Genomic DNA, 23,774 nt, shown 5'->3' with positions numbered 1-23,774 from the left:
CCACGGGTGATTCCAGAGCTGCTCCAGCCCCTCCCGTGTGGAAAAAAATCACACCCAGTGTGAGTAAGCGGTGCCTACTCTGTTTGATGAGTGTGTGCTGTCATTCAGTTGGTACAAATCTATTTGATGTGTGGGCGCTGGCATTCAGACGGTACTACTCTATTTGATGTGTGGGTGCTGGCGCAGGCGGTACTAAAATAGTATTTGTACAGTTTTTATCAACTTTTAATCAATCCGTGTTGCGGGATTCCAGAGTACGGTAAGTGATATTGTTTGGTTAAAACAAAAAGTATTTTGTTAAAAGGTTAAAGCATTATATTCTGATAGTAATCATTGCTATAGAAAATACATTTTCCGGTAGGTGTCAAAATCTAAGCCAATCAGGAGAAAGTACTTCTTTTTAAGCTTCATTTTTATATTGTTCCAGTTCCAATTTTGCCTGCTCATTTCTTAGTGTCATCACTTCCAATTTCACTTGTTTAATCTATATCCAGATTGATGGGACCCGGTCATATGCCTTTTCCAAATCCACAAAACACATGTTGACCGGATATGCATACTCCCAGGCCCTCTCCAGGATCCCTGCCAGACTAAAGAGTTTGTCAGTTGTTCCACGACCAGGACGGAAACCACATTGCTCCTCTTGAATCTGAGGTTCGACTATCGGCCGGACCCTCCTTTCCAGTACCTTGGCGTTAACTTTCCTAGGGAGGCTGAGTAATGTGATACCTCTGTAATTGGCACACACCCTCTGGCAGGGCAGGAATTTCACGGCGGCCACGACGGCCATGGCCGTTGCCCCTCTCATTGGCCGTGTGCCCCTCGAATAATGACATGCCTTCACGGCCACAGTGGCCGCGGTGCCTCAGCTGCGCCCAGCAACTGATTTCAGAGTTTTTCCTCTGCGCGATTTTCCTGTCAATACCTTTTTTTTTTTTAGACACCAGTCCCTTTGGTTGAGCTGCGCAGCGACAACATGCACAGTGGTAGGTAGGTTTGATTTTGAGCCTCCTATGAACCGTCGGAATCCCGCAACACAGTGTAATAGACACAAAAGCATCACCGGGCCAAACAGGAGATAAATCTAACGCAGCCTGTTGAACTAATCAATGGTAGGTTTGATATCTAGCCTGAGAGAGAGAGAGAGGATTCCGTAGTCCTACAGACCGATGTGCCCCGATGTTTTTTTCAACAGCAAAATATAGATGAATACATCTGATAAAATTCAGCTAAATCCCCAAAATATGAGTCTAAATCTAAATGGGAAGTTTATTTCAGCAGTTAGAATGTGACAGTTTTAGTCGGAACACAGCCCTTGTTTGAGTGAATTGCTTTCACCTGCTGACTGCTGTTGTACTGCTGTGCGGAGTGTGCACAACAGGGCATATCTCCGCCAAGCCAGGGTGACCTAGCCAGGCCCATGAAATTCATATGCAGGCATAGTAGCCAATTAGAATGAAATCTGCAAAAACTGACTCATAAATTGATACAGAACCATATATTGGCTATATTTTATCGCTGTCGGGTGGAAATTGTGTATGTTCCTTTTTTATTATTATTTAAAAACAATTTAAAATTGTGAAAATAGCCAATCTTAAGCTGTAATTATTAATAATTAAGAAATACTATATTTTAAAGAGTGAAAAAATCAACTAATGTTATTCTGCTCTTGCTTTTTGTTGGTCAGCTTAGCAGATAGCTAACATGATAATGATCCCATGAAAAAGAAAGAACCAGGAGACTGGAGTGCAGTTTAGTCCTTTTAGTGAAGGATCCAATATATTTGTAAAACTGTGAATATAAAACATAAAAATACAACTTAAATTCAGCATACATTTTGCACATATCTACTACATAAGACAAAATGAGAAAATTAGTAGCCTGTTATGAGACCTACTTGACATCCAAGCTAACATTGTTAGTGATATAATGCTTCTAGTAATTCCAACAATAAACATGAAAATCATAGTAAAGCAGTCTTAAACTGAAAATGCACAAATAATAAATCAAAGTATACATTTGCATATTATTTTCAAATGAAACTTACAGGAGTAGACCTTCAAAGTCCACAAAGCAAAGGTAGTAAGCTTGGAGACTGCAGCTTGTATTGTTTGTGCTCTCATATTGTTGGCATGTGCTGTCTGAAAACACACACACTCTGAGCTAGCTATGGCAAGACAGGAGGGCCAAAAGGGACTTACACAAAAGGCAAAGCACTAAATGCAATACAACAGTTCACCACTGGGTGTCATAGAAAATAAACATGTGGGGGCAGAACACTCCCCGCCCTGGTATTATAAGATGCCACTATGTCCCTTTACTGAGGAGCAGTACAACCTCTGAAACAGGTCTGGAATAAACCTTAGGGGTACCCTGTCTGATAATCTTTACATTCACTTTTCAAATCCTGCCATCATGGCTGGGGATGGTTTCCTCAATAACGCCTGTGGGCCACTCATTCCTCTTCACTTGAGTGTCTTTAAGGAGTACCACATCTACTTGCAAGTTTGGTCTGTCTGACTTCCACTTCTTACGGGCTTGGAGGGTCGCCAAGTACTCTTGTCTCTCCTTCAACGGTGGAGCTAGTTCTGCTTGGACTGACTCGAAGATTTTCAACATGAAATCTGTGTATTGTTTTTTCATGACTGGCTTTCTTTCCCGTGTGCGACATAGAGATGAGAGTCGTTTTGCCGCTTGTCCTCTATTATTCGGAAGACGGTGTCTTGGGGAAAGGAATGGTAAGGGTGCTACCCCGGTGTCAAACCTTTCTTTCACATGGATAACACTTGTACATGGACTCATGAAAGACGTTCGTCCATTAGGTAGGACATTGGTCCTATAGACATTAATGCGGCTTGGCTTGTGGACTCCCCTCAGACATACGTCTCCAACAATGACCCAGCCGAGGTCCAATTGCTGAGCATACGGAGCATTGTTGGGTCCATTGTACTGTTTACGTACTTTGTGTACACGTAGTATGTCTCTGCCGAGGAGCATGAGAATGTCTGCATCAGGATCAATGGCTGGTATTTTATCTACCACTGGCTTGAGGTGGGGATAATGACTTGCTATCTCTGCTGAGGGGATCTCTGCACGGTCATCGGGCATCATATCACACTCAATTAATGTTGGAAGTGGGATCTGTACACTGCCATCTATTGGCTCAATTATGAGATTGCTCGCGCGTCTTCCTGCTGTCTCCATGACCCCTGCGCATGTTTTAAGGGTGTAAGGAGCGACACCTGATCCAATGCCAAACAGGTCAAATAGCTCAGTCTTGGCCAGCGACCTATTACTCTGTTCATCAAGGACAGCATATGCTTTAACAGCTTTCTCTCTTTGACCTGCAGGGTATACCCTGACCAAGCATATTTTGGAGCATGATCGGGAGCCAACTGAATTCCCGCAAACCTCTGTGCGCTTCGACATGACCTCTGGAGTCTCATCCTCCTGTTGCTCCCCGCCTTGATCTTCGCTGATGACAGAACTCACTGTATTCCATACTGCTGGCCCTGGGTGTAGTGCAGTTGGGTGTCCGTTACTGTTGCATTCTTTGCACAGTACATTTTTATCACAGTCCTTGGCAATGTGACTTGTTGAGGCGCAACACTTGAAACAGATGTGTTTCTCTTTGAGGTAAGCTTTCCGCTCCTCTAAGGTTTTGCTGCGGAAGCCATGGCATTTTCTTAGAGGATGGGGCTTATTATGTAAAGGACACATTCTGTCTGGATCCTCAACCCTTTTCTCGTCCTTGTTTTGTTTGTTTGCACCGTCTGTGGAAACCTCAGTTTTCCTGGTGAAGACAGATTGTTTCTCTGTTTTATCTGTCCTGTTTGAACCACCCATGGTAAGTTCAGCAAAGCTGGGGTCATTTCGTATCCTTGCTTGGTCTTGGATGAACTGTACAAAGATGTGAAAAGGAGGATATTGAACCCGAAAGTCTTCCTTATACCTCGAGCCAACTGAGATCCATTTCTCCACAAGGTTATAAGGGAGCTTCTGTGCGATGGGATTGACTCCCCGGGGTGTGTTGAGGTAAGAGAGTCCAGGTAAGAATCCATCTTTTCTGGCTGCCTCGAGCTCTAGCAATAGGTCTCCTAGTTCCTGCAGCTTTTGGTTATCCTTATTTGCAATCTTTGGAAACTCGTCTAACCTCATCAACAAGGCATTTTCAATCATTTCAGCTGATCCGTAGCATTCCTCCAGCCTCTTCCACACCATTAGGAGCCCTTCTGTGGCGTCATTGATGTGGACTGAACGGATTCGTTTGGCCAGCTCTGCAGACTTTGGTCCCAGCCACTTGGACAGTAAATCTAGCTCCTCTCTGGAGCTGAGGTTCAAGTCACTAATGGAGTTGATAAAGGAAGCCTTCCATGCCCAGTAGTTCTCTGGTCTATCATCAAAACTCAGGAGTCCAGAGCTAACCATTTCTTTGCGAATAAGGTATTTGGCTAAGTCTGACGTTCCTGATTGATCATGTGAGGGAAATCTAGAGGGCATGAAGTTGGTTGCACCTTGAGAAGGTGTGAAGTTGGTTGCACCTAGAGAAGGTGCAAAGTTGGTTGCACCATGAGAAGGTGTGAAGTTGGTTGCACCATGAGAAGGTGTGAAGTTGGTTGCACCTTGAGAAGGTGCGAAGTGGAGCTGCTGGGTGCGACGCCTTATGTTCAAAGGGTTCACAGCGTTTTGCTGGCTGTAGGCTTTGGGCTTGCTCTGGCGTTCAGCTGGCAATTCGTGCAACGAGTGGAACGAGTCACTGATTTCTTCACATCTACTTATCTCCATACCGCAATTATCCGTATCACCGTTGTCCATGTTCTGCTGGTGCTCTGGTGAAGAAACAGGTTCTTGCTTCTGGTGTTGGAGTTGTTGCTGACCATGGTCCACAGAATGTTGTTGCACATATTCACTAGTGCGTTGCTGTGAGGGATATGAAGCCAATCTTGTCACATTTTGCTTTGTAGGTTCTCCACACTCTCCCTCATAAGCTTCTAAGATTTCAGCCTCTGCGCATGCTGCTTCAGCATCACCCTGAACCTTCAGCGTATCAAGGTTAGCCTGTAATTCAACTGCTCTACATTGCTGTTCCGCTTCAAACTCCGCTCTTTTCTTTGATTCTTCAGCTTGTATCCGTGCCTGCTGGATTAGCATGTCTGCTTGTCTTTGAGCAAAAGTAGCCTTGACTCTTGCAGCTTCCGCTTTGGCTCTTGCTCTGATAGCAGCAGAACTGTGTGATGAGGCATGGCTAGAGCTGCCAGAGCGACTGGAGTGTTCAGAATGTGCTTCTCGATTGTCTGGTTTATGTTTTTGTTCATCCATGATAGATTGTTGAATCTAAGATGAGATGCCTTTCTGGTCTGCAGTGTTAATGGCTCCCTTTCCGTTGAAAGCAGACTGAATGTTAATCCTTTTTACTATTCTGCTCTTGCTTTTTGTTGGTCAGCTTAGCAGATAGCTAACATGATAATGATCCCATGAAAAAGAAAGAACCAGGAGACTGGAGTGCAGTTTAGTCCTTTTAGTGAAGGATCCAATATATTTGTAAAACTGTGAATATAAAACATAAAAATACAACTTAAATTCAGCATACATTTTGCACATATCTACTACATAAGACAAAATGAGAAAATTAGTAGCCTGTTATGAGACCTACTTGACATCCAAGCTAACATTGTTAGTGATATAATGCTTCTAGTAATTCCAACAATAAACATGAAAATCACAGTAAAGCAGTCTTAAACTGAAAATGCACAAATAATAAATCAAAGTATACATTTGCATATTATTTTCAAAGGAAACTTACAGGATTAGACCTTCAAAGTCCACAAAGCAAAGGTAGTAAGCTTGGAGACTGCAGCTTGTATTGTTTGTGCTCTCATATTGTTGGCATGTGCTGTCTGAAAACACACACACTCTGAGCTAGCTATGGCAAGACAGGAGGGCCAAAAGGGACTTACACAAAAGGCAAAGCACTAAATGCAATACAACAATTCACCACTGGGTGTCATAGAAAATAAACATGTGGGGGCAGAACAAATGTCATTATTAGTGCAAGTTCAATCACATTTCATTTGAATGAAAATAACTAAATCTCTAATCTGTGAATCTAATGTGATTAAAGGTACGGTAAGTGATATTGTTTGGTTAAAACAAAAAGTATTTTGTTAAAAGGTTAAAGCATTATATTCTGATAGTAATCATTGCTATAGAAAATACATTTTCCGGTAGGTGTCAAAATCTCAGCCAATCAGGAGAAAGTACTTATTTTTAAGCTTCATTTTTATATTGTTCCAGTTCCAATTTTGCCTGCTCATTTCTTAGTGTCATCACTTCCAATTTCACTTGTTTAATCTATATCCAGATTGAGTTCTCTATCCTGATTGGATAACATTGGAAATGAAACTGAAACTGAAACTAAAATGCATTTTCTGTTTTATAAAGAGCTGGAGAGACAAGGAGACTCCTTTTACTGAACAAACACTCTCTAGCAATGAGTTATATCAGAATATAGAGCTATTTAACACTTATTTTAACCAAAGACAATCACGTACTGTACCCTACTTCAGTCAGTGAAGTCCAGGGCTGAATGTGACATATTGAGACCTATATAACTAAATATTGGTCATTTGCCAACACATTATTTTGTGTTATATTTCACAGATAGTTATACTATTCTTATAATATATTAAAATACAATCATCCTTAACCTCCAAGTTAAATTCATTATTTCCGTGGACTTAAAAATCATTTTTGGACTTAAAAATCTTCTCTTTTTTTTGGTTGGCCTTCCTGCCCTGGCATTTGGCCTTTGTGCCCTCCAAAAACACCAAAGGCCAAGTGGCCTTGCCCCTAAAATGACGAAATTCCAGGCTTGCCTTCTGGTCCCCCTTTTTGAAAAGTGGGACCACCACCCCAGTCTGCCACTCCCTCGGTACTGTCCCAGACTTCCACGCAATGTTGAAAAGACGTCAAGGAGGGTGGGTCTGATGTCATTGGGTTTAGGAGTTACTCAAAGTGTTCCTTCCACCTCCCTACAACTTTCTCACTGGAAGTCAGCAGAGCTCCATCCTTGCTGTATACAGCTTGGATGGTTCCCCGCTTTCCCCTCCTGAGGTGCCATATGGTCTTCCAGAACAACTTTGGTGGCGCCCGAAAGTCCTTCTCCATGGATTCCCCGAACTCCTCCCAGACCCGCTGCTTAGCCTCCGACACAGATGTGGCTGCCGCCCTTCGGGCCTGTCGGTACCTTGCAACTGCCTCCAGAGTCCCCTGGGATATCATACCCCGATAGGCCTCCTTCTTCAGTCGGACGGCTTCCCCTGACCACCACTGGCCAGAGGGAGGCGACTCTCTTGTCCACCGGGGTGAACCCCAACGTGATGGCACTCAACCCGGGGGCTTGTGAGTATCCCCACACCCGCCTGTGACCTCACACCCTGAGCAACTCCAGAATAAAACAAGGTCCACCCCTTGTCCAGGAGTTTGGTTCCAGAGTCCTTGCTATATGTGTGGAGGCAAGCCCCACCAAGTCTAACCGGTAGCGCTCTGCCTCCCGCACCAGCTCAGGCTCCTTCCCCACCAGCGTAGTTACATTCCACGTCCCAAAAGTCAGCCTCTACTGCCCCGAATCGGTCCGTCTGGAACCTCCGCTGTCACTGCCACCCATCTGACAGTGCCCCAGGGCCAGACTGACTGGTTCACAAACTGATAGTTTGTGAACCTGATAGTGAAAACTGATAGTTTGTGAACCTGATAGTGAAAACTGATAGTTTGTGAACCACTGATCAAGCTTCACCATGAGAGCACACACTTGTGTGCCTTTTATGTCCATATATGGAGATATATGTCTGTCTTTGTCCTTTTATGTCCATATATGGAGATGTCTGTCTGTCCTTGTCCTTCCATATATGGAGAGATATGTCTGTCGTTGTCCTTTTATGGCCATATATGGAGAGATCTGTCTGTCCTGGTCCCTCTTTGCCAGACCCGGGGGGTCGGCCTACAGGAGGCTTTGTCGGTCTGTCGGTCTGTCCCTCTTTTCCTCTGCACACACGTCATGCGAAGTCCGGCCATTCAGAGAGGAGGGGGGGGATGAATGGGGGAAAAAAAAAAAGACCACTAGGGGTCTGGCAGTGCTCCGAGGAGCACTTATTCTAGTTGGGCATATATTCTGAATTCTACATATTCTGACTGTCCAAAGACAAAACATACATAATGAATAAAAAATGTAAGCCCATTTAAAAAAAAAAATAGGTGACGAGGCGTCTCACAACAACATGGATTGTTGTCCAACATGGAGTGGCAGTCCTTCTACACTGGTAGGTACTTTAGCACGGGCCAAGACATCCCTGTTAGCCACCTTGTCTTCCCAAGAGATGCAGAGTATTCGCCGAAGACGCCTTCAGTAGACTGGCCATAGGTGGATCGATCATGTGTGACAGTCCCCTTCATGTTGTCATGGAGTGTTGGAGGACAGCCAATTCTTACCAGGTCAAAAGAGCCCTTCCTCCGGGCCTGGCTCCAGAGGAGGGCCCCGGGCTTCCTCCTCTGGAGCCTCCTTTCTTAGTCTTGTTCCCTAATTTCATATCCGTCCAGTTTGGCTAGCAGGCCTGTTTGGTATCTATCTTACAGCATGGCAGCCATCCCCTTCATGTTAGTGTCTTTGAATTGTTTTAGACTTTCGAAAATGAACGGCTGGTGCCCCAATGAAGCTTGAAGGCCTTGAAGACATGCCCTGAAAGCTACACCGTTGTTCGATGCAGCTGGCTGGATACCCATTACGAACAGCCTGTTCTTAAGCCCCTGAAACGTTGACACGTCACATTCCCTTAGCTCGACGCGCCCTTGAATAAATTGCGTTGCAAGGTTCCCAATTTTCCAAATCCACGTCTAACACAATGCCAGATAATGGGCTTAGCTCACTGTAAAGGACGAGCGATAGCGTTATCGGCGGTAATAACCTGTGTCTCTCATTTGCTCCATAATGCCATTACGCCGCGCGGAAGGGCGAGGCGCTGACACAGTGTGTTAGTCATGCAGCCGAAGGAAGCCGGCGAATATAAGAAACGTGTCAACGTTTCTTATATAATATATTAAAATACAATCATCCTTAACCTCCAAGTTAAATTCATTATTTCCGTGGACTTAAAAATCATTTTTGGACCTAAAAATCTTCTCTTTTTTTTGGTTGGCCTTCCTGCCCTAGCATTTGGCCTTTGTGCCCTCCAAAAACACCAAAGGCCAAGTGGCCTTGCCCCTAAAATGACGAAATTCCAGGCTTGCCCTCTGGTCCCCCTTTTTGAAAAGTGGGACCACCACCCCAGTCTGAAATAGAAAAATGTAAGCCCATTTAAAAAAGAAAAAAATAGGTGACGAGGCGTCCCACAACAACATGGACTGTTGTCCAACATGGAGTGGCAGTCCTTCTACACTGGTAGGTACTTTAGCACGGGCCAAGACATCCCTGTTAGCCACCTTGTCTTCCCAAGAGATGCAGAGTATTCGCCGAAGACGCCTTCAGTAGACTGGCCATAGGTGGATCGATCATGTGCGACAGTCCCCTTCATGTTGTCATGGAGTGTTGGAGGACAGCCAATTCTCTGAAGTACCTGCACAGACCTCTACTTACCAGGTCAAAAGAGCCCTTCCTCCGGGCCTGGCTCCAGAGGAGGGCCCCGGGCTTCCTCCTCTGGAGCCTCCTTCCTTAGTCTTGTTCCCTAATTTCATGTCCGTCCAGTTTGGCTAGCAGGCCTGTTTGGTATCTATCTTCCAGCAGCGTAGCCATCCCCTTCATGTTAGTGTCTTTGAAGTGTTGTAGACTTTCGAAAATGAACGGCTGGTGCCCCAATGAAGCTTGAAGGCTTTGAAGACATCCCTTGAAAGCTACACCGTTGTTCGATGCAGCTGGCTGGATACCCATTACGAACAGGTTGTTCTGAAGCCCCTTGTCTTTGCCCTTCAAACGATAGTACCAATTGTACATGATTATTCTGCACTCACTGTCGTCCTTAGGCAGGTGGCTCTTCAATAATCCGATGTAAGTCTGATGTTCTCCACCTTCGTTGTGCTGAATGAGCCTATACTCTTCAACAGTTTGCGCTGGAGCAGCAGAGGTTAAACCTACAAAACGCAGGACTGCTGCCTTAAGCTGCGGTTGTTCCATTTCTTGGAATAACGCATTTATCTGCGCAACTGCCATTTTGAATAGGTTTGAATAGGTATGATTGCCAAGGAATAAGCAAATGAGAATTCTGTCGACGGCCAATATATACTCTCTTACTACTAATATCTGTGACATCACTTGTGATGCAGGTGTCCATATTTGGACATTGTGGTTTTGAGGATCTCCGTATATGGGCAAAACATGACACGTGTTTCACTAATCAGAGAAGCCGCTGCCGTTGTCAGATAGCCAGCAGGCATGGCCAGACTATATCGTCAAGCAATCTTACTACTTTAAAATGCCCACGCTGTGTGTACGTCCCAGGTTGGCCAGCACATGAGCAATCCACTTGCCTCCAAACTTGCCACAGACTATTGATCAGTGCTCTGGCTTCTTTCCCCACCTTCAATGTACTTACATATTGTACAGTTAATATAAAACTACATTATTTTTATTCAGGGACGCCTTTTTTTGGGCCGCTAGGACTCCACCCTACTGTGCATGTGTGACATAGGCGCGACAACTCCACTACACTACACTACACTGTTACCAAGGTCTCCGATGCTTAGCGGCAAACCAACTAATTTGGAGCACGATGCCAGCGTGAAATTGCCTTAAGTGAGGATGGGCAGGCGGACGAAACACATCGTCAAGCTCATGTCACCATGATCAGCCATAACCATAGGACTTCCCAATGCAGCTACCACTGCCAAATATGGACTGTGTTGTCTAACCTCAATGTGTCATCATGGCATCAGGCCCTAACAAATCAGTCAGGCATATGCCGCTGTTCCGACGTCGAGTTCTCCCGGGGTCCAGCAACGACGAGACGACGCCAGCCGACCGGGTCGTTTGTTTCCATAATGGCTTTCTGGTTTGTTGCTGGAAGTGGGTTCCTGTTGGAGTCAGCCCTGGTTGAGCTGCGCGTTCTGACGTTGTGGACTCTGCGCTGCCCAGTGCCTGCTTCCTCCCCGGAGGGCCTACTCGCTACTCCCGTGTGACGTTCTGGTCTTGGGGCTCGTCTAAGTGACCCGGGTGGCCAACCTGCGGGTCCTTCGCCAGAGGGGATTTTAGCCGAGCGTCACTCCGAAGATTCGTATGCCACGGATGTCACCTTGGGGTTGGCGTCCTGTCAGCGCTGCCAAAGTCTTCAGGCCGGCCGGCGTGCCGCGCCTATGTCGTCCAGAGGTGTTGGCGAGCGGTGTTGGCAGTCCGGCTATATTTGGAATGACCCCCTGCATTACTGCAAAGTAAAAAAATTTACTGCAAGTACATGTGTAGACATTTTTGTTTACATTGCTCAAAAATCCCAGGAGGAGATAGATTTTAGCTGCTTTTCCTATAATTCAAAATGATGGGAGATCTAAAGGTCAAAGGTCAAAAGTCATAGTGTGAAAGTTGTTTGTCATGAAGAGACGCATATGTGTATTGAAGTTTCATGGATGCACGTTAAACAGGGCATGAGTTTACATTTTTCAATTGATCGCTATAGAGCCACCCTTTGGCCAATAGTTTCGTGGCTTGGCCGATTGGCATAGCCCTCTACCATATTGACGATTTTCGTAAAAAGGGACTGCAATTAGGCCGTGACAGAAAAAACGGCGGAAGAATAATAAAAGGTAGAGATGGCCCCTTAACTCATCTAGTGCCACTGGACGTCTAAGACGTCCCGTTCTAATAAGCCCTGAGTGCCATTGGACGTCAAAGACGTACAAACAAACAAAAAAGTTCAGAACCCAAGATATGATGATTTGAAAATATTCTGCTCCATTCACTTTGTTTAACTTCTTCCTGAAAAAGGCTGTATCTCGGCTCCTAAGCACTTTTTTTTTTACATTGGCACTCAGAGCCAAACTGCCATAAATAAGCTGGGGACTGAATGAGTTGATAAAAATAATAACTAGAAAAAGTGCTCCTCGGAGCACAGGTCTCTGCCAGGTCGGGTACGTTATCATGGGCTCCTGGTGGCGCTATAATAGGCCAATGTGAAAAGGGTGGCTGTTTATTCTTAGGCCTTTCACGCCAATCGGACACTGCATTCATGATTTGAGGCATTTTGTTCCAAAAATGTGTTTTGCTAAATTAGACCTGCTGGTGGCGCTATAACAGGCCAATGTGAAAAGGGTGGCATTTCTTCCTCGGCCTAGTGGGAATATGCGTGTGAAATTTCACGGAAATCGCAAGCTGCTCATGATTTGAGGCATTTTGTTCAAAACGGACCAAACTTGCAAACTTTGGAAGCTAACCTTAGCCAATGAGGATGGAATATGTGAAATGGGACAGATCCGTGTTGATCACATGACTACAGAGATACTATACTCATCTTTCTGGAGGCCGAAAGAGGAGATAGTACCAGTTTCCCTGTAGACAGACGACCCCCCCCCCCTCCTCTTTTTTGTACATATTTTGTATTTCCTCATGCATTTTTTGTATATAATCGTTATTTTTCCATGCTTCACACCCCCCCCCTTTTTTTGTACATTTATTTTAATTGTTTTCATGCTCCTTTTTTTTTGGTACATATTTGTATTTTTTCTGTATTATCTGTATTTTCATATTGATTTTTGAACTGTTTGGTTGCTACTATATATGTCTATGAAATTAATTGAAGGACCCCAACGGAAACAAGTCCGCAAGGACTTTTTTGGCCGGACCTTTTAGACAAAAGCATTATAAATGTAACTGTGTTGTTTTACATTATTTTGCCTAATAAAAATGTCAATCAATCAAACAATCAATACTGTATACCGATTTGCATGACGTTTGGATATAATCTGTAGGAGTAAAATCTGGTGGCGCTATAAAAGGCCCATGTGAACAATTTGGGCAGAGGTTCTGAATTGGCATCCAGGGAGTGTGTGTGTACAGTTTGGCAGTGACCAGTCATTTATTTCTGGAAACACAGCAATCGAGTGATACTAAAAAGAGAATATGCTTTGTAATTTGTACTTTTTTCCCCCTTTTTTTCTTGCAGCATATCAACTCTGTCTGGTTGAAACCTCTGTCCAAAACTGTTACTTTTCAGGATAAAAAAAAAAAATAGCAATAGTAGCTGATCTTCAAGCTCAAACGCGTCGAGCTTGCAAATGTGCTATTTTTAAAGTTTTTATGTGACGCTGTAGTATGATCAAGTAGGGCATTCATTTTCGAAAAAAACACAGAAAAACTATATACTGTATGGAGATAAGATCTGCCCCGACCGCAACGATATACTTTTGAATATTTCAGTATTTTTTAAAGTACTCTGACTAAGCAACTTTCACTTGTAGTGGAGTAATATAAGACCAGGTTATCTGTACTTTGACTCAAGTACTGGGGTTGAATACCTTGTCTGCCACTGGTCGCATTGCATCATTATCTCATCGATGTCGTCACAGATTCGCCGGCTTCCTTCGGCTGCATGACTAACACACTGTGTCAGCGCCTCGCCCTTCCGCGCGGCGTAATGGCATTACGGACCCTAACCCTAACCCTAACCCTATAGTAAAATTGGCTTAAAGGAGTTGTTCCCCCAAAAATGTATTATTTATATTATAGCATTCAATATGCCTATATATGGTTATATACTGATGACATCAGGGATCTCCATAATTGGGTATAAAAAGAACAAGGACTGACAGATCCAGATATCTCCATATATGGGCATAAAAAAGACAAGGACTGACGTATCCAGGGATCTCCATATATGGGCATAAAAGGGACAAGGACTGACAGATACAGAGATCTCCATATATGGGCATAAAAAGGACAAGGATCTCCACACAGTGGTCTCCAGCTGGTCCAGAAGGCTAAAGTACGCCCCTAAAGGCAAAACCACACCCCTCTGCCATGGGTACCTCCAGCTCCAGAGGGACCTCTGGGTACCTAGAGGGACCTCTGGGTACCTCAGGAGACAAAACCACCTGGAAACCACTGTATATGGGCATAAACGGGACACGGACTGATAGATACAGAAATCTCCATATATGGGCATATCAGTCGGATCGGCGGTCCGACGTAAGTATGAGAGTCGCGTAGCCAAAAAAAAAAAAGCTTAATATGTTACATTGAAACTAATGCAGAGCCTACTGGAACTCCTGTCACTCAGAGGGCCGTAGTTCACATTCCGTATGTCTCTGTGCTTTGGTAATCACACTGTGTGAAAGAAGACAAGTATGGCTACGTCTTGAAAATAAAAGTGTGTTTAACCCATTAATACCTGGAACGCATCTGTGTCACTTTAGATTTCTTTGGCTATTCAAAAATAGCAGATATACAAGCTCATAGCGCGGCACCGAGTGCCGCGCTACGAGCTTGTAGATCTGCTATTTTTGAAAAATCGTGAAAAAATATTTTTCAGATTCTTTTTCAAAAAACTGTTAGGATTTAGAAAACATTTTTAAGAATCGCCTCAGGTCTTAATGGGTTAAGTTGAATGTTTTGGCCGTGAGGACCCAGTACTGTACTGTGTTATCCTTTTAGCCTTAATGTCAGACTGTACCTCTGTGCTGTTTACATCTCTGACTGATAAAGTATTCAATCAATCAATCAATCAAAGGTGTACCTGTGTTGTCACCAAAGTGCAGAACAGAGTGGAAGTCCAGACACGCAACCTGCTTCTTAACCCTTTAAGACCGGGGGACGCATCTGTGTCTTTATCCATATTTTATACTTTTGGCTATTAAAAAATAGCAGATATACAAGCTCATAGCGCGGCACCGAGTGCCGCGCTATGAGCTTGTAGATCTGCTATTTTTTTTTAAATCGTGTTTTTTTTGTGCAAATCTTTGAATATATATCTATAAAGCAATTGTTTTTTACTCAAATCTTTGCTTCTGGGGGTCCCTGGATTATTATTTTTTGAGATGGGGGTCCGCAGCCAAATACATATCGTTGTGGGGCTCCTTGACACTGACATTAATATTATAGCAACATAAGTGTTTCAGAAAACTGTTTTAAACTGATTTAGAAGACATTTGTAGAATCCCCAGAAGCAATAACATTTTAGCTAGAAATGCTCGCTTTAAATATATATATATTCAAAGATTTGCACAACATTTTTCACGATTTTTCAAAAATAGCTCATAGCGCGGCACTCGGTGCCGCGCTATGAGCTTGTATATCTGCTATTTTTGAATAGCCAAAGAAATCTAAAAATGACACACAGATGCGTTCTCAGGTCTTAAAGAGTTAAAGATCTCTAGATGAACGTCATCCAGTTTACCATCCCTCGCTGAGAGAGAGAGAGAGAGAATATAATTAATATATTGACCCAAAAGGAACAACAACAAAAAGTATTCCATAAGGGTTGCGCTGGGCGGACACGGTCTCCTCGGAAACCAAAGAAGTTGATCAAATAGAATACATGTTTAGTTACTCTATCATCTATTTCTCGCTTTAAATATTTCAAAAACATCCTTGAGAGCAACGTTTAGTTGTAAATGACTTGGTGTGTGTTTGCATTGAACCAAGCCGTGTAATAATGCACGTTACTGCATGTGCATGTATGTAACGGTCTGTAGTTTTGTTCATTTAGCTTTATTGCATCATTATCTCATCCGAACAACGGGGTTTAGGGGGTCAATGATGTCGTCACAGATTCGCCGGCTTCCCTCGGCTGCCGAAGGTGGAGAATATGTTTTCGCTTTGTGTGAGCAAACATTGTTAGCCAAGCTAACATTGGGCAAGCTCCACGTGACACGTGTCAATTTGTCGACACCAATGCCTCTGATTGGCTAGAGGGACACGTGACGAAATAAAATTCTATAAATAGGTGTGTCACTTCAAAAAGCTTCTACTTTTTGAAGTGAGGTAAAACAGGATCAATCAGACTTGATTGGAACAGTACCTTCAGTAAGTCCAAGTCATCCGTCTGTGCGTGTGTGTTTCCCTCTGAGAACACCTAACATTGGTCAAGCAAAGGCGCAGAAGGCCAAAGCTAAGAAAGCATACTCATCTACAATTGTAACGTAGAAGAGGACTAGAGTTGAAATGATCCCACAACAAAGCCGAACTCTTAATACGTGTCAATATGTTGACATCAATGTCTCTGATTGGCTAGAGGGACGCATGACGAAATACAATCCTATAATAAAAAGGTGTGTCACTTCAAAAAGCCGTTTACGTTTTTGAAGCGAGGTAAGACAGGATCAATCAGTCTTGATTGGAACAGTATCTTCTAGTCCAAATCACCCGTCCGTGCGTGCGTTTTTATTTAACTACAGTATATATCTTTTACTCTACTGTATCTCATTAGTTATTGCTATGATAATATAATTGCTATAGTCTGCTGGCGGAGACTTGTGCTCCGAGGAGCACATTTTCTAGTTATTATTATTATTACTAATAATGGAGTATAGGCTCCAATGCCCAATCGGTCTTTACTGCGCGTCACTTCCCGTTTCCTGTCACTCTCCATCGTGCAAAAGCCAAATAAAAGGCGGGAAAGCCCAAACAATATCTTGTCTGTATGTCCGCCGGTCTGCGGAGGATGCACCCAATCTCTGTCTGTCTGTCCGCCGGTCTGCGGAGGATGCACCCAGTCTCTGTCTGTTTTGGTTTGATTTATTTAGCACACATTTTAAAAACAATACAAAAACACTACCACAAAATATAGGAGGGAAAAGTGCCAGGAGGGGTCAAGAAGCCAAAAAGGGTTTATACGAGGCCTCTACCTATGTATAACACAATAACAAACATTAGCAGAACAATTAGCCAACAAAGTTGGCACGTATAATTATATAAAATGTGTTAGGGGAGGAGTGTGGGCACCGGCTTCCCTGATTGGCCCCACAGATTGCAGTAGTTAACCAGCATGTATTATGGAGTTTGGAGTCAGCGTTGGGAGAGGGTCTCTTTGCACACATATGTCTCAGTGCTCTGGCTATAAGAGCTGCTTTCCCCTCCGTTAATGTACTTACACCATGTGTAGTTTAATGTACTTACACCATGTGTAGTTTAATGTACTTACACCGTGTGTAGTTTAATGTACTTACACCATGTGTAGTTTAATGTACTTACACCATGTGTAGTTTAATGTACTTACACCGTGTGTAGTTTAATGTACTTACACCATGTGTAGTTTAATGTACTTACACCATGTGTAGTTTAATGTACTTACACCATGTGTAGTTTAATGTACTTACACCATGTGTAGTTTAATGTACTTACACCATGTGTAGTTTAATGTACTTACACCATGTGTAGTTTAATGTACTTACACCATGTGTAGTTTAATGTACTTACACCATGTGTAGTTTAATGTACTTACACCATGTGTAGTTTAATGTACTTACACCATGTGTAGTTGCGAACGCGGAAGGAGGCGCGCCTCCGACCAAGTGGAGCTTACTATATCATCGTGCTTGCGTTGTGTGTGTGTCTGTCCCATATTTATGGTCTTTCCGTCTGTGTTCACGGCTTCACGCTCTCATTGGCTCGCGCCCCCATGTGACTCGAGACTCCGTGCTGAAATGCCAGCAGCTGCACTGCCTGTATACAGCCGGCAGATTGCGGCAGAGTGCACTACTACAGTGTGGTTGAAATATGGCAGCCACAGTCAATCTGCGTTCGCTTCCAGCGTTCGCGCGTCTTACTTGTTTAATGTACTTACACCATGTGTAGTTTAATGTACTTACACCATGTGTAGTTTGATGTACTTACACCATGTGTAGTTTGATGTACTTACACCATGTGTAGTTTGATGTACTTACACCATGTGTAGTTTGATGTACTTACACCATGTGTAGTTTAATGTACTTACACCATGTGTAGTTTAATGTACTTACACCATGTGTAGTTTGATGTACTTACACCATGTGTAGTTTAATGTACTTACACCATGTGTAGTTTGATGTACTTACACCATGTGTAGTTTAATGTACTTACACCATGTGTAGTTTGATGTACTTACACCATGTGTAGTTTGATGTACTTACACCATGTGTAGTTTAATGTACTTACACCATGTGTAGTTTGATGTACTTACACCATGTGTAGTTTGATGTACTTACACCATGTGTAGTTTAATGTACTTACACCATGTGTAGTTTAATGTACTTACACCATGTGTAGTTTAATGTACTTACACCATGTGTAGTTTAATGTACTTACACCATGTGTAGTTTAATGTACTTACACCATGTGTAGTTTGATGTACTTACACCATGTGTAGTTTAATGTACTTACACCATGTGTAGTTTAATGTACTTACACCATGTGTAGTTTAATGTACTTACACCATGTGTAGTTTAATGTACTTACACTATGTGTAGTTTAATGTACTTACACCATGTGTAGTTTGATGTACTTACACCATGTGTAGTTTAATGTACTTACACCATGTGTAGTTTAATGTGCTTACACCATGTGTAGTTTAATGTACTTACACTATGTGTAGTTTAATGTACTTACACCATGTGTAGTTTAATGTACTTACACCATGTGTAGTTTGATGTACTTACACCATATGTAGTTTAATGTACTTACACCATGTGTAGTTTAATGTACTTACACTATGTGTAGTTTAATGTACTTACACCATGTGTAGTTTAATGTACTTACACCATGTGTAGTTTGTATGAAACTCCATTATTGCACAATCATTTTGTCCACTAGGTCGCCCTAGCGCCGGAAGTGGTCTGACGCGATATATACGTCACACTTCTGCAGTCACACAGCGCATGATGGTGTGTGTGTGTGTGTGTGTGTGTGTGTGTGTGTGTGTGTGTGTGTGTGTGTGTGTGTGTGTGTGTGTGTGTGTGTGTGTGTGTGTGTGTGTGTGTGTGTGTGTGTGTGTGTGTGTGTGTGTGTGTGCGTGCGTGTGTCTCACACAGAGACAGACACTAGCAGCTTGTAGATCTGATACTCATACTTTTGCACATTTACTCAAGTATCATTTTGAACACGTTTACTTGAGTAAAATATCTGAGTACTTCTTCCACCACTGCATACAGCATGGTGTATTTTGCTCAGAAAGGACAGAGTTGTGTAACTGGTGATATAAGACGTCCTTGCTCCCTGACCTTCTCTTTCTCTGCTGTGACTATACGGTACATACACCATGCCTCTGCACAGACCACCTCACCACCACCCTGTTCAAGTTGGTATTATACTGAGGGGTGCATGGGGTTAATGAAAGATACACTGTGTTATATTGGGGAACATTTTGTATTAACCAGTAGAGAATACTTTTTTACCAAAGTACTGTCAACCTCGTCTGGTTCTCTCAATAGAGTGATTCAGCATTATACAACCACAATGATTCTCCTAGTCGAAACATTGTTTAGTTTGGTAGAATGGTTTTGTTTGGTATAATAATGGTTTGGTACTGTATGTCCATCTTTTATTATAAGTCGTGGCGCGACTAGCGAGACTACACAGATTGCTTCGCATTATGTGGGGAACAAAAACAATGCGACGCCAAACGGAAACCAACCACTGGAACACCATTTATTTTTCCCTAAACCAGTTCACACCAGTTTGATAACGAATACCAGGCTTTCCTCCGCGGTGGAAAGCCTGGTGACGCCAGTCCAGGTTAGTTCATAACTAACAACTAACCAGAGAGTACCTTTATATGTTTACCTGTGTTTTATCCCACACAACAGTGTTGATTTTGACAGCAGATTTAGATGTAGTTTTAGTAATAGTCTTTTGAATAAAATTCCATTTAGTTTTAGTCATATTTTAGTCACCTGAAATGTTTTAGTTATTGTCTAGTTTAGTCGACTAAATATCATAAGATTATAGTCGACTGAATCTACAGTTGATTTCGTCGCCAAGTTTTTAATTTCAATTTAACACTTGGTTGCATGCTGAAAATAGCCGATCTACAAGCTCACAACGTGTCGCAGCGCAACGTGTTGTGAGCTCAACCAAACATAAAATGACTCTTTTAGTTCTACTGGATCTCTTCTCCACTAGATCCCTCACTGACATTTTAGTCTAGTTTTAATTTGTTGAAGATATTGTCAATATATTTAGTCTTAGTTTTAGTCATCAAAGCTTAGTTTTTATTTCGCTTTTATTTAGTTTTCGTCAGTAAAAAAAGGCAGTCGACGAACATTTTTCGTCATAGTTTTGGTCGAGGAAATCAACACTGCCAACACTCCACGCCACCGTTCCCTCCGTTTCAAATGGAACAGCCAGGGAGGGAAACCGTGTGGGATGTAATACAGCCGCAATCCAATTTATACCGGGGGGAAATAAAGATGTCTCATAACACCTATTGTGAGCCACAGTTACCATCAGTCATGGTGCTATGAGTTATACCAACCAGGGTAGAGTCCTCTTTTGTCTCTCTATCTTTGTAGCTTAGCCTGTAATGACATCTCAGGCCTGTGATGAGTTCAATGCTCACACTCTGTCTGTTTCAGAGAGAGAGAGGATCCTCATTAACCCATTCAGACTGGGAACGCATTTACTGTGTCATTCTTAGCTATAACCATTATTTTATACTTTGGGCTATTCAAAAATAGCAGATATTGTGGAAGTTAGTGAGAATGAGACGAACAGACGGAGTATGGAGTCTCTGATCTTTACTTCCACAAGCTCTATCTGCTTGTAGATCTGCTATTTAAAAAAAATCTTTAACATTTGTGCAAATCTTTGAATACATAATACATTTTTAAGTCAAATCTTTGCTTCTGGGGCTCCCTGGCCTGGAACTGGAATTTTGAGATGGGGGTCGGCGGACAAGTACATAGCATTTAGGATATGATGGTTCTACACCTAAGGCTCCTAGGCTGTTCCATCACACAGCCACCCCCCTTTAGAGCTCCTAGGCTGTTCCATCACGCAGCCACCCCCCTTTAGAGCTCCTAGGCTGTTCCATCACACAGCCACCCCCCTTTAGAGCTCCTAGGCTGTTCCATCACGCAGCCACCCCCCTTTAGAGCTCCTAGGCTGTTCCATCACGCAGCCACCCCCCTTTAGAGCTCCTAGGCTGTTCCATCACGCAGCCACCCCCCTTTAGAGCTCCTAGGCTGTTCCATCACACAGCCACCCCCCTTTAGAGCTCCTAGGCTGTTCCATCACGCAGTCATCCCCCCTTTAGAGCTCCTAGGCTGTTCCATCACGCAGCCACCCCCCTTTAGAGCTCCTAGGCTGTTCCATCACACAGCCACCCCCCTTTAGAGCTCCTAGGCTGTTCCATCACGCAGCCACCCCCCTTTAGAGCTCCTAGGCTGTTCCATCACACAGCCACCCCCCTTTAGAGCTCCTAGGCTGTTCCATCACGCAGCCACCCCCCTTTAGAGCTCCTAGGCTGTTCCATCACGCAGCCACCCCCCTTTAGAGCTCCTAGGCTGTTCCATCACGCAGCCACCCCCCTTTAGAGCTCCTAGGCTGTTCCATCACACAGCCACCCCCCTTTAGAGCTCCTAGGCTGTTCCATCACGCAGTCATCCCCCCTTTAGAGCTCCTAGGCTGTTCCATCACGCAGCCACCCCCCTTTAGAGCTCCTAGGCTGTTCCATCACACAGCCACCCCCCTTTAGAGCTCCTAGGCTGTTCCATCACGCAGCCACCCCCCTTTAGAGCTCCTAGGCTGTTCCATCACGCAGCCACCCCCCTTTAGAGCTCCTAGGCTGTTCCATCACGCAGTCATCCCCCCTTTAGAGCTCCTAGGCTGTTCCATCACGCAGCCACCCCCCTTTAGAGCTCCTAGGCTGTTCCATCACACAGCCACCCCCCTTTAGAGCTCCTAGGCTGTTCCATCACGCAGCCACCCCCCTTTAGAGCTCCTAGGCTGTTCCATCACGCAGCCACCCCCCTTTAGAGCTCCTAGGCTGTTCCATCACGCAGCCACCCCCCTTTAGAGCTCCTAGGCTGTTCCATCACACAGCCACCCCCCTTTAGAGCTCCTAGGCTGTTCCATCACGCAGTCATCCCCCCTTTAGAGCTCCTAGGCTGTTCCATCACGCAGTCATCCCCCCTTTAGAGCTCCTAGGCTGTTCCATCACGCAGCCACCCCCCCTTTAGAGCTCTTTTTAGACACTGATAACTAGAATAATGGGGGAACCGTTCGCACCTTTAAAATCACTCTTTTGGGGATATTATATCATTTCTACGTACGGCCTTGTACAGCCAGCGGATGGCAATTTACTAAATAAATGCAAATTTAAAATTGCCCCCCCCCCCCCATCACACGCAGCAACAGGCTGTAAATAGGCAGAGCGCTAAAAAGGACATCCATCACAATTCTTTGGGGGTTTAATGGTAATGTTATGTGTGAAGTGTTGGTTGTGGGAAGGCGTTGAGACCAGAGCTAAATCATGGGAGTATTGGCTTTCTGAAGCAGATGCTCTGCATTTTAAACAAGCAGTGGATGAGCTGCTAAGGTTAAACATTCAGGACCAAACGCTTCCATTATAATTTCCCACTGGCTCTCTGGTGAAAGAGAACTGTGGTTATTATTTCTTTTTGTTGCACAAGGACAGTTCATGTGGTTGAAATGCATTGTAAACAACTGGCACATACTGGATAAATCATCACCGTTTTCGCTAATCTACAGTATTTAAATTCCTCATTGTGATTTGGGATATCAACCATAGTTTTTGTGTGTGTGTGCGTGTGCCTGTGTGCCTCGTGCGTTTGCGTGCTCGCGTGTGTGTGTGTGTGTGTGTGTGTGTGTGTGTGTTGTCGATTTTTGTATTGTAAATAATGGATTTTTGTGTGGAAGAATGCAGATGCTAGGTTGGATTCATTGTTTACATGGTATATCCTATAGTTTCATCATTCAATGTACAGATTATTATTTTGACAGTAGATTATTTAGACTGTAGATCCTAGTTTACTGAGGCACTACACTGTCTCTATGCATGTGATGTATGTGTTTACCAGTGGTGGAAGAAGTACTCAGATATTTTACTAATTAAAAGCAATACCACAATATAAAGTAAAAGGCCTGTGTTCAAAATGTTACTTGAGTAAAAGTAATCAAGAAAAAAGCTGCAAAAATATGCTGAAAGTATCAAAAGTAAGATTAAGTAAAAACTAAAATGTTTTCAAATAGCCTAGGTATAAAATAGGGGCTAAAGTGGTTAATGTATGTTTTATAATATAATATCTAATAATAATTTATATCTGCAAAGTAACTAGTAACTAAAGTTGTCAAATAATTGTAGTGGAGTAAAAGTACAATATTTGCCTCTGAGATGTAGTGGATAGAAGTAAGAATATAGAAAATTGTAAATTCTCCAGTAAAGTAAAAAAAAAAAGTAAAAAAAATCTTACTTGAGTACATGTACTTAGTTACTTTACACCACTGGTGTTTACCTTCATGCTTATTGTATGTCGCTCTGCTAAATGCCTAAAGTGTAAGCACAGCTCGTGGTCTGTCTGTCTGTCTGTCTGTCTGTCTGTCTGTGACATTTAGCCTGATAAGGCTACGGTGCTCGTGATCCATCTGCTGCAGATGAAATAATAATAATAATAATAATAATAATAATCTAAGGCACAGAACATGAAAGCCTCAGAAGGACTGGCCCTGCAGTTGGAGCTACAGACAGTTAGCAGATAAGCGCATCTAGCTGGTCCAAAAAGATGAAACGAATCAAATGTAAGTGGAAACCTATCATTTATCTGCATTATGAGCGGCACAGACTTCAAAAAGAAATTGCAATTAGAACAGA

This window comes from Gymnoscopelus braueri (assembly GCF_963280865.1).
Source record: "Gymnoscopelus braueri genome assembly, chromosome: 18".
NCBI lineage: Eukaryota > Metazoa > Chordata > Actinopteri > Myctophiformes > Myctophidae > Gymnoscopelus > Gymnoscopelus braueri.
The sequence above is the reverse complement of the archived record's forward strand: the minus strand, read 5'-3'. Positions refer to the sequence as shown.